Genomic DNA, 16,543 nt, shown 5'->3' on the forward strand with positions numbered 1-16,543 from the left:
ACAGGAGTCCTGTTAAACCATTTGCTAGCCAGTCTGATAACTAACAGAGAGCAAATTATCAAGCTAAGCTAAGTCAGACAGATTTTTCCCCCATTCAGTAACTCTTCAGTTAATGAAATGATGTTCAATCATAGGAAGTCACTAAGAAGTAAGAAGTTTCAAGACAAGACCATTTGTGACTGACTGGCAGCTGCTGCTTGCTAGCATGTTAGCTCGCCCCAGTAGGTCAATTTACATTTCATTTGAGTAAAGAACTGGGTCATTACAATGACCTGTGAGAGTCACCAGGACTAAAAACTGGACTGTGTGATTGTCGGGTGATCACTGGAATGAAAGGTGCTGCTTTAAAAAAATACAAGTGTGTTGCCTCTTTGGATTGTGTGTCAATACCTCATGAATGCGTGAAAATATGCTGATATGTAATATAATGTGTGTCTGATTGGTGGGACATTTGTTGCTCTGTCCTTCTACAGGCTAACCACTCAAGTCTCAAACCCATCTTTTTTCTGTGGAGTAAAGATGTCTTTTTATGGCAACTGAGAGAAAGAAGAAAAGTAAGAGCGCGTGATTTGATCTGTATCGCTTCACGGTCTATCTTCAGCAACCTTCAGCTTCCTCATGCCTTCTCTCCTTTCTTTAAGCAAAAATAGCTAATCTCATTACTCACCCTCTTTATCTCCCTCTCAGGTTATGTCCTCTATTTTTCCCCAGATTCTTCTCTTCTTCGGCCCCTCCCTTCCTTCCTCCCCACTTTCATACCCTCTCTGCCACTTCGCCCTCTGTCTATCTTTATCCCTCCTTCCCCGGGCTGCCGGTGTCACCAGTCAGCTCACACTCACAGAGCAGAGGAATTCATTCCAGAGTCTGGCATCAGGCCTTATTGGGGTAAGGTGAGGGGTCTCAGCGGGAATCATGTGATAGACTGTGTCTCTGTCTGGACGCCACTCTTGCGTTTCAGTGCTTATGTGTGTCTGAGTGAGAACGAAACAAAAACTACATGAGGGAACAACAGTAATAACGTTGCAAAGTGAAAGGTAGCACAGGGCATCCAGGGTTTCTGAAGTAAAAGGCATAAAGTCGAGTAGGACTAACATCATCTAACGGGACATAGAAAATGTTTAGTGACTGATGGTTGGAGCACGCCCACGGCTTGAATGGGCTCTTGATTGAATCATCAGCACAAAAGACCAGCAACTTTTTGAATTGTTTTTATGTTTGATAAAAACTGAAAGTTAAAGCCTGGGTGTATAAGAACAAATCTAAGTCATCACAGGTCCAAATGAGCATCAAACGCCCAATCTGTTGTTGCAGTTTTAATCACTTTACTTTTTGGATTGTGTTTGGATAAATTCAGCAGCTATAGTCAGCTGCTTTAATCCCACTTCAACCTGCTCATGCTCATGGCTGGTTTCTTCTTCAAAGCAACAACAGCAAAGGTTCGTGGGAATCATGTTATTTAAAGCTATCAGCCAAAATAATGAAAAACTATTGACATTATATTTAAAAAAAAAAAACATAATTTCTCAGGAAATAAAAACAATGAAGCTTTAGTATCTCTAAGCACAGACACAGTGGTTTCTTAAAGTCTCTATGGCTACAATGTCAGCAACCTTTTTACACATCCAGCTGACATGGACAACACTAGCATTAATTTGGAGTCATGTTTCTGGTCTTCTGACAAATGCAAGACCAACATTCAAAACCAAATATTCATTCTCACACTGTTATGGTTTCTTATAACCAGTCTTATAACCATTGCTGATATGTAGATATTTATTGGTGCAGCTTTAACTTGTACAGGAAACTCCCATGTATATACGTTTGTGTGTATATACATCTGGAACCAGCAGCTTTTACCACTTTGCAACCCTTGTAGAGAATCAAAATGAAGCTGTGTTTATGTTTTCAGAGTCCCACATTATGTGTCTGCCCAGCAGCAGTGATACCACCAAGCTCTGCATCCTAATGATAACCCAACAGGCTAACCACTGCTGATGTCTTCATCCGTTTGTATTCTCCCACATATGGTTATCTGAAAGTCAGTGGTGAGACATGGAGGCAACATATTCCTGTGGTCGGCCTCTCCCAATCAGTAGGCAAGGCTCTCAACCACTCAGAGGGAGAGCAAGACAGTGAAACCAGCCACCTAAATATAGCCTGGCCTTGGGGCTCAGCAAGAGGCCCTCTGCATGAGGTCTGGCCACACACTCACACTAAGGTGCAAATATGTAGGCTATACATGTATGCTCACACACATACATGCAAACACACATGAATTGTCCATATAAAAAAGAAAAAAGGCACTCACAATCAATCACAGGGTCTTTATAGCGTGTAGACAGTTAACTCACATAGACAAACACAGTGGGTAGGCTGTGCTCATGTCAATAAACAGACGCACACACACACACACACACAGAGGCTTGGACTGAAGGTCACTTGCATCAGTGGCCGTCGGCTTTCTGCTGACAGGAGGAGAAAATCCCCTTGTGAGAGGCGTTATGACAGCAGCCATTTCACAAACACCAGAACGCTAGGTTCATATCCTCAAATTCTCGTACTTCACCTAAACTGTTTTTGACTTCAAGCTGCCGTTGCATCACACACTGTGGATCCACTTTTGAAGGCTGTAAATTTGATGTTGATCAAACCTGGGTTTCAGTTGAATTGATTGAAAAAAAAAAAAAAAAAAAAAAAAAAAAAAAAAAAAAGAGGACATCTCGGTTCAGCAGCAAAAAGGGAAAGCAAAAAGCCGTTTTACATCTTTTACCCAAAAGCACGTGTTCATTTAAAGGCCCTGCTGCTTGTAAACACGATGCAGCTCGCTAACCTCCAACCACATGATCAGCCTGCTGTGCCTGACTCGTTTCGCTGGTCGGTTGGTGGAGATGTTGGCTTCGTTTCTGGTGGTTTGGTTTAGATTTCTGAGAAACTGACAGGAAAAAGACAAGTGAACACAACACCTCAGCTGTTTCCTGTTTGTGTTGATGCGAAGATGTAATTTGCTAGCAAGAGGCAACACTGAGAGATGGGGAGATACAATGGGGAGATAAGGAGGGGTGATTTAGCGAAGGGAAGCGGGAAGGATGAGATCAGGAATTAGGGCGAATTAGAGATTAGACACAGAGATAAATTGAGAGATGGCGAAACCGAGGGGAAATGTGGAGCACAAGAAGGATAAAAATATGGCGTGAATGACAGAAAGAGTTGGTGAAAGAAAGAAATTATTCAGAAGACAGAGAAGGAGCTTGATTGAGAACTGAGGAAATGTACTGAGAGAGCAAGAAAGAAAACAGCTGACAGGAAATTCTGCACCTTTTCTCCTCCACCACTATGAACACAGCTGTGAGAGTACACACACACACACACACACACACTTTGTCAAACGGCCTCAAAACACCCACAGCTAAGATGTAACAGTCAGCAGCATCCACGTGTTAGCGAAAACACACAGGCGTAGAATGTACAGAACACACTGTGCCCGAGCCAAAAAGGGAACACAACTTAATTACGCACAAATCTGTACACACACGGGTTACGACACACACACACACACACACTTGCCCTTGCAGCTCTACCACAACAACAAAACTGTCAAAAACGCCTTTGAGCTAATAGAACATAACATGTAGAGACTTAGAGTCAAATCACCCTCAGTTGTTACAATAAACGTGCACACACATACATACATGTATATATACAAAAAGTTTCATTTTACTGAATAATCACAAGCTTCTCTAGGCTCATTTCTTTACAAGCATTGGGACTTAAAACAGAAACCGTTCCCAGAAATGATGACAGCAACACCTAAAACATCTGAGAGTAATTTGTTTATTCCAAACATTACTGAGTTTAACTGGTCTGCATTCAGTAAGTTTGTGTCTCTGGGTGATATTCTGGCTCCTGTGGTGGTGAGATATGGATGATAAAGCAGCGGCAAAACATTTAACGTGCGAAAACAGCCGTGACCTACATAAGACTGGCAGCTTAATGAGTAACTGTAGCAGGCCCTATGGGACTAATATGTTACTCATTACCCACATACCACTTCCCAATGAAAGATACACAACCTGGAATTGGATAAATAATTAAGGTTATCTATTGTAACCCTAGTTATATGAGTACAGATAGAGCCCTCTGATGGGCTCTTTTGACTTGATCCCTTTTTCCAGCTTGCTAGTTTGCTTACCACTTTGATATTGGTGCTGCCCCTTGTGGCCAAGGTCTACAAACATTACAAACACATTTCTCCCATACAGTTTGTCTTTCATTGGTCTTCAGACCAAAAACAGCCCTGCATTAAAACTACCTTTACCCCTAGGTTGGTATATGGAGTGTTGGGCCAAGCACAGGAATATGATCACCCAAGTAATCCAGTTTGAATAACTTATCTGTGAATTTGCAGAGGTACCATCTAACCCTCTTATAGTTAATGAAAATAATCAGCTCAAATATTATTGGCTAGCTGTACATAACCCATGCAGCTTAGAGGATGGATAGACGATATTCTAATGTTGCGTTTCAGCAGTTTCTGGGAGAATGATGAAAGAAGTCATACATGAGAAATTACTTTGAGCAATGAAAGCCAGTGGAACAGAAGCTAGCCCAGAAGCGGGGTGGGACTCAGCAGCAGCCAATCCCTAAACAGCCTGCGTGTGTGAACTCGACTGTGTGGAGAATATAACTCTGGGTTATCTTACAGTTATATATGGGACAGCACAGAGCGAGATGCTGAGAGTTGGTTAATAGAGGGGAGGTTTTAAGTGTGTCATGGGATGTAGCTGGAAGGAAGTGTATTTCATGTTGCTGTATACAGTCCATTATCATCTCCTCCCGCTATTTTGGACCTTCAACAGTGATCGTAAACCATTTGATGCATTGCCATAGGGCTTTCTATGGGCACCAGGAGACTGTTGGAGCAGCCCAGTGGACACTGGCTGCAAATCAGACAAAGTGAAGAAAGTTAGACAGTATGGGAAGAAAAGATGATAAAGGGAGACAGCAGTGCAAACAGTGCAGAAGACTGGAGACACCCACTCTTAACTGATGCACAAAGATGAAGAGAATCCATTATCCCTTATTGATTTCACCTTTAAAAATTATATCACAGAGAGAGAAAGAGAGAGAGAGATGAGACAATGAGAAGCAGAGATAGAAAAAGGACTCTCAAGAATAGAAATAGGATGTTAAAGGATTTCTATATTATTATGTACATACACTGTCGGTCTCTGCCTTTTCTCTTCGTGTTTCAGCCAGTTTTCAACACCACCCAAAAAGAGAGTGATAACAGACACAGAAGTTACAATACATCAGTGAACTAGACGGCTAAAAACACACTCATACATCTTCCCCCGCCTCAATCGCAGCTGTTGGGGTGTGGTGCGGGGGAAAGATATGTGGTACTACCCCTCCGCCTACATTTGGACCAGTTCTAGTAGGATTTAGCGCAGGCTCGGTTGGAATGGGTTGGACCCATTCCATGCATTCCAGTGCCGCCGTGTGCTCTCTGTTGGCCCACTTTTGGGGTGGGGGTGGGTGAGGGGTGCACATATGATACACCCACACACACACACACACACACACACACACACACACAAGTGCATGGCGGGGAAAGAAGCCATATTTCTGTTCCTTGCTGAGACTGTAAATAAAGACTTGAGAAGAAGTGCATGCTGAAGATACACGTAGGCTAACGCATGCACATGCAGGCACAGGCTTGCCCGCTTCCCTTGCACTCACATGCTGCTTCGCTCTGAGAAACATGCGGGTACAGCTTTGTACCTTGAGTTGTACGTACACACTGTACGTGCAGACATACATGGAGGGAGCGCGCACACAGACGTTAAAGCACAGTATATAAGGGCATGCTGATTTGCACACATACGGACTTTGCACGCTCCCATAACATAAGGAAACATAGTTCACGGTGTGCTCCATTTGCTTATGCAGTGAACATGAAAGCACAATATTGAGAGTGTGTGGGCCGAAGTATTCAACTCTTAATACCTCTCATAAGGGAAACATCTGCTACCCTTCATATCTGAGTCCTCTCTTCTTCTTTTTTAATCTCCCTCCATGTCTCTCCTGCACTCTCCTCCTCACTCCCTCTCTGTGAAGTTGTTTCTCTTCATTTCTCTCATCTTTTTTCTCTCTCTTCTCTGTCCTCTTTTCTCAGTGTGCCCCCAGCTTTTGGCTCTTCAATGACTCTCCGCCACAGCTGGGGTTGTTTTTGAACCGTCGAATGCATCGGCGGCCGAAAAACAAGTGGGCTGCATTTCTGTGAAAAAGCCACTCCACTCCCTGTGTAGAACTGCTGACCTCTCCAAAAGGCATAAGTAGCCTTTTCTGTCTGTCTTCTTGTCTTTCTTTGCGTTTCCTTGAGCATATTTCTAATTTTTTTCACAACTGTGCACAGTGGACTGAAACAGCTGTGGTTCACATCCTACATCCTGCCGTAGCTCACTTTGCCAAAACACAGAATTCCAAGGTGCACCAAATGACCTGGAAAAGAACGCAACAAATTTTGTTTTTCCTGGAAATGTCATCTGCAGGCCACTGTGATCATCTGAGAGGGCTGACATAGCAACACACTGCCAGACAAAGTTCTAAAATAAAGTTACAATCACAGTTGAATTGGATCTAAAGAAGTTAATGTATCTATGACGTGGATCAAACCCTACCTCTGTTTCATGAAATACATAACAGTTATTAAATTAACCAATAAAATTTTTAACTGTGCACTGTAGCCATTTTGAGGTCAGATATGAGAGCTCCTCTCACAGTTAGGACTTTGTTTCTATTCATCTCCGTTCCCTTCACTCTCCTTCCTCTGTAGGGATAAAAATGGAAATGTTACACTGTGTAGATCCACCATGTAAACTGTGGTGGCATGCTGGAACATGAAAGCAGTCTTTGACTGTGACTGCATGTGCTTGGCCTAGTTTTTGATTCCATTAAATTATTGGGTGGGTGGGAGGAAAGGCTGCACTGTCTTTTAAGTATTAGCAAACTGGATGTCAGATGGTGTATATGAATGTATTTATGTGTGTGTTGTCCATGTGTCTTCTAGTGCATATGGAGGCACAGATCTGTTGTTTGTTTGCACTTTATTACAGGACTAGCATAATATGTATTTATTATGCTTATAGTGCTTGTTATATTATGTTGACATCATTTTCTTCATTATGTTTTTCATGACTGAACTTGTCTGTTTCTTGCAGCGTGTCAATCAATATCACGCTGTAGCAACTGATATCTATAGGCTTGACTACAGAATAGCTACTGGTGAAAGGCTGAAGACCAAGCGAATAAATGAAACACACGATGGTCACCATGTCTGAGACAAGTGAGACACGTGAAGAAGCACACAGAAATCAGAACGAGGACAAAGCAGCAGATAAAACGAGAGCCTTGACTCGTCATGTAACTCAGGTAAAGCATTAGAAAGGTCATGTAGAGGTAACTTTAAGTAGTGAAACCTGGAGAAACTTGTCTGACAATGAGTGACAGTGCCTGTGAGCTCTGCAGCTTTGTTGTTTGTTTTTGCTCTTAACAGCCATTCAGTGAGTTTGCATTCGGTGAGCACTCCCTTATTTGCATGTTTCCATTGGTGCTGCCAACATTCCTGGCAAATATGCAAATTTATTGCATCCAGAGGACTCAATGCATGTCAAAATAAGAAGAAACAAATCTGTGGCTGTGTTAGCCATGGGCTAATGGCGAACTGATAAGCTAGTCTTTAAAAACCACTGACACATGCTCTTGGTTCAAACATGCAGGATAGTTGGAGGTGTAGCTGTACGGCTTTGACAATTTCTTTTTAGAAGACTAAAAATCAGCAACGTGTATTGTTACAACCCCAGCTTAGAGGGAAGCAACATAATGAGAACACAAAACCAAGATTAGTCTGTAAGGACATTTGTTGAGGATTTAAATAAACTATTTGAAGTGTAAGCTGCAGGTCATGCTGCCAGGTAGACAGCAGCAGAATGACTGAGAGAGAGAAAGAGAGGGGGGGGTGGGTCCAGCCAGGTTATAAAGGCACCCAACACCTGGAAGGAATCAACAGTGATTGCAGGTGAGTCTCAGGCTGAGAAACCCTGCAAACACAATACCAGGCCTGTAACAGCATCTCCGCCTCTCACACTCAACAAAGCACATTTTCATTTTTGATTTAAATGTGCTCTGTTTCATTTTGTGAATAACAGAGGTAATGTTTATATTCAGTGTTTCCTACCAAAATGTGTTATGTGTATCCTTGAGATGTAATAATTGTCATTTTAATTCCCTACCTCTTCAGGTTATAATCTGAGTGTTTTAAAACCTGCATTGTGTACATTCATGTTTGCTAGCTTGTAGTCTTGTTCACTGCCCTTGTTGGTACATCACTGTACATCTATTCCATGTTACTGCCACTACTGGTCAACCCATAAACAAAAGGACCATTTGAATGAGCCCAGCACCATCATTTTTTGGCACGTTTTGGTAGACTATAGTTTGTAAAAAGTCAGAATTAGTTATTTCTGTTTGGAAAATAAGAGAAGGATGAGGAACAGTTACGTGGAGAGGCATGAGTAGCTGTTTATTTAGTTTGGTAGGTCAAAATTTTTTGCATTTTTATATGATGAGTATCGCTGGCTGTTGACAAGGAAGCTTGTTGTGTCAGGATCAGATATGGTTTCCTGTGCCTGCATTTGTGCCTGTCTGTCAGGAGAGAGATACAACGTGACTGAGAGCATGATTGTCTGCAAATTCTTAATGGCTTATGTATTTCACAATGAGCATGTGTGAGCGGGAAAAAGAGTTGGTGTGCACGTGCCGAGAACCACGTTTGATGTGTGTGTGTGTCCTGGGAACAAGAATCTGCAGCTATCCAAGCTGCTTTAATTTGCCGGTGTGGAACAAGCCTGCTCAACTAATTTCAACTGAGGTAACCATTAATGTTTTCACAAGTTTTTTTTTCTTCTTCACAGAATTCAATATAGGAGACAAACAATGGAGCGTCCACAAGCTTCCTGCCAACAACAAAACCTGTTCAAAGAGAAACACTAAACCTTCCTCTCCCGCATCCCTGCCTCTGACCAAGGACATGTTTGATGTCATCCAAAACAATGTTTATCTTCCCTCTGTGTCTACTCCAGCTTTGTTTCTGGGTTATCCCTAATATGCTGCCCTGATAGGTGTGTGTATCAAGCCTGGGTGTGTGCCACATGGAAGGGACCAGACAGAGGTCAACAGTAAATAACACTGTATGCATTGGTGTTTTATTGGCAGGAGCGAAAGACTGGGCCATTGTAGCAAGTTTGCATTTGGAAATTATGTTAGAGAAGAGAAATGTTTTAATAGTTTTTAATTGATTGACATTTTGGGGAACACGCTGATTCAGTCTTGCTGAGAGTTGTATGAGAAGATTGGTACTACTTTCATTTGCCTGTGATAAGTGATAAGTGATGAGTGAGGGAAAATGGCTAATGTGGCCAGTGTTTGCTAAGAAATAGTTGCAGCACGCAACTCTCTGTGAAACCACAACTAGCTGTTTTTGCATTTTTGTTAATGTACTGGTTAAAGAAAGGACCACGCTGCTGGAAAATAAGTGTATCTCCCAAAAAATGATCCCTTAATCTAATTGTTCAGAATTTTAAAAACTTTTTTTTTTTTTTTTTAGCACAAACTGGGGTCATACTATGCCCTGAACAGCATTTCTGCCTTTTGATGTGTATCATTATGTTTCTGATCTGTGCCTCCAGTGCCAGCAGATGCTCATATTCTGCATGTGTACATTGTAGACGAACAGGCAACTGTGCACATATGTGCTCTGTGCATGCAAACAATGCCACCAGTTGCTGTGGGTGGAAGCTCCCTGGTTGTCTGCCAGCATGCAGGGAGGGACTGACCACGGCACAATGGAGGGTGTGAGCTGACTCTGGAGGGGGGGGGGGGGGCAGCAAGGGAGGGAGGTGGTGGATTTGGAGAAAGAGGTGGTGGTGGTGGAGAAGGACGAGGTGGTGAAGCCACAGGGGTGGTAAGTGGAGATAAAGCCAGACAGATGGGACAGACAATGGAGGCATAGACACCCATCCTGCATGTCAACAACACCCCCCTTGGCCTCCTTCAGACTTTAGCCTTTAGTCCTTTATCTCTCCCCATGTGCCAAAGTTTCTTTACATTCTCACTTTTGTGCCAAGTTTTTCTCTGTTTTTATTTTCCCAACCTAAGGTCAATTAAAAAAACTGAATATTTTGCATTTAGATCTGTTTTTTTTCACCACAAGAACATTCTCCAGACAAATTATACTTTCTTCTTCCTTCTGTTTGTACACTGACCCTCCTCCTTTTCTTCTCTCCTTCCTCATTGTTCCCGATATGATAAGGAGAGACCTCGATACAGCTGCGGAGTGTGAAGGAGAGAAGATAGTAGAGATAGATAGACAGTAGGGACAGGCATAGCTGTCACCTGTTGTGCTAAACCCCCCTTGTTTAGAAAGCTGATCCCATCTCCCATTTCTCAGGTTTCCACAAACAACCTCAGCTGTCAGAGTCATAGAGCTCTCTGTCTCCTTCCATCTATCCCTCATCCGTCTCTCACGGCTCCCGATCACAAAGAAAGGTCGACTTTCATCAGCTTGCTCCACAGTTCGGCCTCAGCGGCAGCTTGGAGTGTTTTTATTTCAGGCATTTGCACAAATACGGATAGGAGCTGCCATCAAACTGGTTACATAGAATTTCACACCCATTTCTTATTGAAAACTCAGCTGTAAAATACCACATCAAAAGAAAAGCATGACAATACTGCAGGTAAGTAGAGGATACACTGTACAATGCTTCACAGTGAGCAATGCTTGTGAGGTGATTAAAATAATTGGCCAGTGTAATCATCACTGTAGATGAGATCCCTCCCTGGTGGTGAGGAATAATTTCCAAAAGTTGCCCTCTCACACACCCACAACCATTTAACGAAGCTCCTAAATGTGCAATCATCTCTGTGAATGTTCTGCATCTCGTGCAAGTATGAACACTACATCTATAATCACGTGAGAATGCAAAGGTTGCAGCTTTGCATATAGCGCTGAACCATCTGTGAAAAGGTCACACTCAGTGTGATTCTTTAAGGATGACGTGGAGAGGGGACAGGAAGCCTAGGGGTGGTGTTCACTCTCCTTCCACTTGAATAACTACTAAACCCCAAGCAGAGAAAAGATGAGATGCTTTTTTTGACCTTTGACCTGCCTGTTAAACCAGTGGAAAAAGCCACTGTATCAGTGCGTCACCAGAAAAGAGAAAGAAGTTATAGGAAGTGAAAGAAAGTGTAATCAGACAAAAGATATCCTTTGTCTATGGAGGAAGAGTTCTCTGCCTTTGTCTTCATATATACACACTTGAATTCTTTAGGAGCAATAAATGCTTAAGTATTAAGACAAAACAGAACAGCACAGATAAAGAAGTATTGACAATTATATCAAATCTACTTTTTTTATGTATATATTTTTGTTTATTTTCTCATTATTTCAACCCAGAAAGTAGAGGTAAATTACTTTGAACTTTAAAAAAAAAAAAGTGAAAGCACTCAACCCATTATACGTGGATGGAGTTTCTAAAACTGGATCCCAACTTCAGACTATTTTGTCAATCTTGTTTTTTATCTACCTGATTGAGCTGTGTGGATATATATATATATATATATATATATATATATACATACACACATTTTTTTAAGCTGTTTAAAATGACTGTTTGGTCCTTGTATTTATTGTCATGACAACTGATCTCACACCTCATGCCCTGTTATGGTGTAACTTTTCTGCATCACATGTGACTCATGTCCAGTCATATCCTGCTGACGCCTATGGACAGGGCTGGACCTTCCACATACTGCATTGTATTGTAAAATACATTACAAGTTATTATAATGTGGCTGTTGAAGATTTAATATCTATTTTTTAATTTCTCAGATGTGAAGCTGTTTTGCCCCTCCCTCGGGGAAACATATCAAAAACAACCAAGACTAAATCAAAACTACAAAACACACACAAGTCAAACACACAACAAATAAACAAGCTGAGCGGCACGCAGCATGTCTAACAATCCCCCACTAGAAGCCTCTGTTTTCTGATGCTGGCACAGGAGCTTTTAAGCACTTCATTGAAGCCAGGTGCAGCTCATTGATGGCTGATCATCTACCACCTGGGTGGAACTACTGAAAAGACCGGAAAAGGACAAAGCACCACAAACATACAGCTGTAACATAAGCAGTAATCCATTCCAGAGGGTTTTTTTTTATTATCTGCAAGTGGCATGTGTGTGTCTGAAGATTTATTTGTACAAATGTGTGAGCAGATGACCAAGCTGATGTAACACCTGTTCACCCAGTATGACCTAGCTTTACGTGTGTGTGTGTGTGTGTGTGTGTTGTTCCATCTTATATCATGATGAAATTTACCACAGCAGTGTGGTTTCCCAGTGTACCCTGAACTGGCCTCCCCAAAGCAACAGGTGTTGGTGTGTATGCATTTTTGTGTATACGCACAAGTGCTACTGTAGAACTCTGTTCATCTATTTTCGTGATTTACTACCATAGAAATTCTCACAAGCATGTGACCAATGGTGAAACAAGATCAACCATATATAGTAATATGGCAGGGTGTGGCATTTGATTGCTGACTGTATTTACAGATATCTCTTTATACCACAGTATACTACAGAAAACTTACCCCACCAACTCGTGGGCTTACAGTGACGCAGCTGGTGTTAACCCAGCTCCCCTAGTGTGATCACCGTGTCATGACTACAAATAGACTGTGTCAGCTCGCAGCATGTCACGCCAACACAGTGAAATACATTACATTAACATTTCTATTTAAACATTTCACTCCCATTAATGATGACTGCGTCAGCTCTTACATTCAGAAATAACCGTCACAGCTTTCCTGTGAGTGATCACGAATGACAAACTGTGGTGATGACTGTGCTTTTTGAGGGAAATAAACCCTTCTGCTGTTCCTGAAGAGCACAGCAAGATATAGTTTTCCTGTATTACAGTGCACATGAGTATCTGCACTTGCCTGGTGAGATAAGAGTTAAAGAAAATACAGCTAGTACCTAAACCACTCATTTCTTTGTCTGCTCCATTTGCCATTTGTTTCAGATGGTTTTTGGCTTCAGGATATTGAGAACAATATTGAAAACCTTTATTGCGGTTGTGCACAGAAAGATTTCATTATTACTGTAATAAAGATCAATGTTATTTCAGTATTAGAGTCAATATTTTTGCTGCTGAGCGAGATGAGACGTGAGATGAGACTCACTGAGAAGTTGTGGAACTGGTTTGAAACGTTTATGGAGAGGATTTTTTTTTCCTAGCTAATAGTGCAGTAGGAACGCCGCAAATCAATTCTGACAGTGAAACGGGGCACTCCTTGGAATGAAAAAGGCAAGTAACCAGAGGGGAGGAGAAAAAAGAGAGAGTTTGTGTCTATGTGTTCATGTTTGTGTGTGTGAGCAAGAGAGAGAGAGAAGCTTCCTGGAAGTAAGTGAAGCTAAGGTGACCTCACCCAGCGGTAGCTATAGATTGGATCTACCAAATGACACACAAACACAAATACCATCTCATTCTTCCTCAGTAATCAAGGCGCTTCCCACTCCATAATCAAAAGATAATGATCGCTTTTAAGTGATGCGTGTTTTTGTGCGACATACATTGTGCGACTGATGCAATAATTCAGCGGCTTCTCCCCTCTCTCCCTTCTATCTGTGTGTATTTATGAAGCTATTACTTGTAATCACAGATCACCTATAATCACTGACATTTCGGTTTACATCGCAGCAATTTCTTCCGCCCCGGCATTTTTCTTCTCTCTTTTCCCTTCTCTTTTCTTCTCTGATCCCGTTGTGATTATCTGTCATTACAGTCCGATTTCAGAGAAGAAATACGCATTGGTGTAGTTACAGCAGCAGAAAGGTGGGATCATAAAGAGGCAAGGTGGCCATTTAGTCACCGAGGTCACCGAGTTGCTTTCTTGTTGTTTATTGAGCAAAAAGAAGGAAGATGAGGAGGGTAAATCGCTGCCGTCATGCTTTCCGAGAAAAATCTACCAGGTAACGCCGGCTCTCTGGGCCAATCAGACAGCAGGGCAAAGGTCGAGAAATCAGGAGATCAGTGAGTAGGTAGACACATTTACCGCACAAGTGCACATGTGCATACTGTAATTCTGGTTTCTGCTGTCCAAACGTGTACAGTCAGAACTCCCGACAGATGCATCATTGACTCATTAAATGGTGTCAGTGCAGATGTGACTGAACAGGTGGGCCTCGCCTGCTAAAAGAGGATTAAGAGGCAGGATCTGTGTGTATGTGTGTGTGTGTGTGTGTGTGTGTGTGTTTCTCTGTGGTAATGCGACCTTGTCCTGAGCTCCAGCCTTGGAAGGAAAAGAGATCAACTGAAAAGAATTGGAGGAAGTACACAATACACTCCCCACAGACACACACATACACGCTGACATGGTGAGAGAGGATTATACATACACACAGTACATCTCCCCACTTACTCACAGGCCGAACACAAGCTATTCACAATGCTCTGTATGTCTGTGACAACTCGGATCACACCGCTTGTCAGTCAGAAACGGAGCACGCACGCACAGGCAAAACACACATAGACACAATTAACACGAGAAACTGCAGCTCTGGCCAACCGAAGTAGGGCACTGCAGTGCCCATCACTCAGGGGCGTCACACAGCAGGAGAGCTTTCATTGAAAAGTGCCTCGCAATTACAGAGTGAAGAAATGACCTCCACCGGCGTCCACCCTCTGTCTTCCTATGTGGTACCAGCTCCCCAGACGCACCGAAGGGTCATTACTGGTGCATGAATGGAGATGAAGCCACCTGCAGCCACTGAAATACCCTCCCAGTCACCTCTGTGAGAGATGGTTGCATCACCCCGGTGATGGGGAACATTGCTGGCTATATTTGCTGTCACTAATGGATGGGATATTAGATGTTCTGTTCTGTGGAAAACTGGCCAATTTGTGATGGGTGCACTGTGTTCAGAGATTGGACATTTGATTGTTATTTTCATTCAGCACAAGAGCCAGATTTGACTGTATTTATAAACCTGCATGTTACTGTTAGTTTAATAATTATGATAATTGTTTATTACTAGTAAGAATTGTTCATGGCTCAGTCCATCCAACACTTTTGTGACTCCCTGACTTCTCCTGTAGCAACAGAAGCAGGTCAAAATGTTCCCTTATCCAATGAAATATCCCAACGTCAAGATAGATGAACTGGCACAAACTTTTGCACTGACTTCCACCAGAATGGGAGAAATGGGAGAGATGGCAGATGTTCATTGCTTAAAAAAAAGAAGTTCGGGTATTTATATTTATTTATTTTTCTGGATGGAAATTGAAGACTTGAATGGATTTAGTTAATATACCATCAGACTATTTTCACATGTTCCAGATGATTCCCAAGGGGTTATGATTAAGTTTTGATTGTGTATTAAAGAGTCATACTCGTGTACGAACACCAGTACGAAAAACGAGAGGGGGATAAAGAGAAGCAGATGTAATTTCGGACTCTCAAACCCTCCCCACATAGTCTAACTAATTTGAGTCATTCTAACTGTGGCTGACTTCACAGACTTGAATGTTGTTGATGAGTTTCATGTGAGCCCCCACCCCCCACCCCCGAGTCTGGCTTCAGACATGAGCTTTTCAGACTGTCAAAGAGAAAAGTTAACAAAAGCAACAGAACAACAAAAACAAAAGAGAAAGAGAAGAAATAGTGTGAGGGAGGATACCAGCACCTGCGTTTCTGTGCCTTTGGAAAGTACCCCCTCCCACACACACACAAACACACACTCCTGTGAAGAAAAGTGTTATGTTCTTTCACTCTTATCACCATAGATACCCCAGTAGAAGTTCTCCAAAGGGCCCTCGCAACCCACAAAGTAGCCAAAGCTTTTCCATTCTGCGTAACCGCCGGCAACAATACATACACTTGTTTGGCCGATTCGTTTTGTAGGTCTCCTTTGTGTATTAGGATGAAGAGAGCGAGGAGGGGTGAGGCAGGCTGGAAGGTGGAGGGGGGGGTCTGGAGTGTTCTCTATGCTGGTTTTAGACACTTTCTCGGGGCAGCGTGGGCAAAGATGGAGGGGCACATCTGAAGCTCAGCCAGAAACAGGCCTAAAGCAACAGCCAGTGTGTTGGTGTGTGTGTCTCGACATATCTCCCTGGTGTCCGTACCTATGTTGTGTTTGTTTGGGTTGATAATCAGAGCCTCCCTGCCTTGTTCTTTTTTTTTACAAGTTTTTTTTTTCAGTAACTCCAATCCCATGTCTTTCTCTCTTTGGTCTGACCTATAATCCCCCTATCCTCCAATACCCCACTGGCCCATTGTCCCAGACGCTACACACTGAATAACACACACACACACACTCATACACACACATATGCACACACACACACAAACACACGGCCTTGCAGCCTGCTCCATTGTCCTGCTGCTGCTGGCCTAAGTCCTAATGCTGCATTGGACTCATGCCCA

The 16,543-nt window shown here is 42.5% G+C and overlaps 1 long non-coding RNA gene across 1 annotated transcript; it reads left to right on the forward strand.

The window, feature by feature from the left end:
- Positions 1 to 5,581: 5,581 nt before the first annotated feature.
- Positions 5,582 to 10,243, forward strand: LOC127143550 (uncharacterized). The gene is made up of 2 exons (XR_007815088.1): positions 5,582 to 7,431; positions 8,973 to 10,243. It is a non-coding gene; the product is annotated as an uncharacterized LOC127143550 (long non-coding RNA).
- The last annotated feature ends 6,300 nt before the right edge of the window (positions 10,244 to 16,543 follow it).

This window comes from Lates calcarifer, linkage group LG18, assembly GCF_001640805.2.
Source record: "Lates calcarifer isolate ASB-BC8 linkage group LG18, TLL_Latcal_v3, whole genome shotgun sequence".
Lineage (NCBI taxonomy): Eukaryota > Metazoa > Chordata > Actinopteri > Centropomidae > Lates > Lates calcarifer.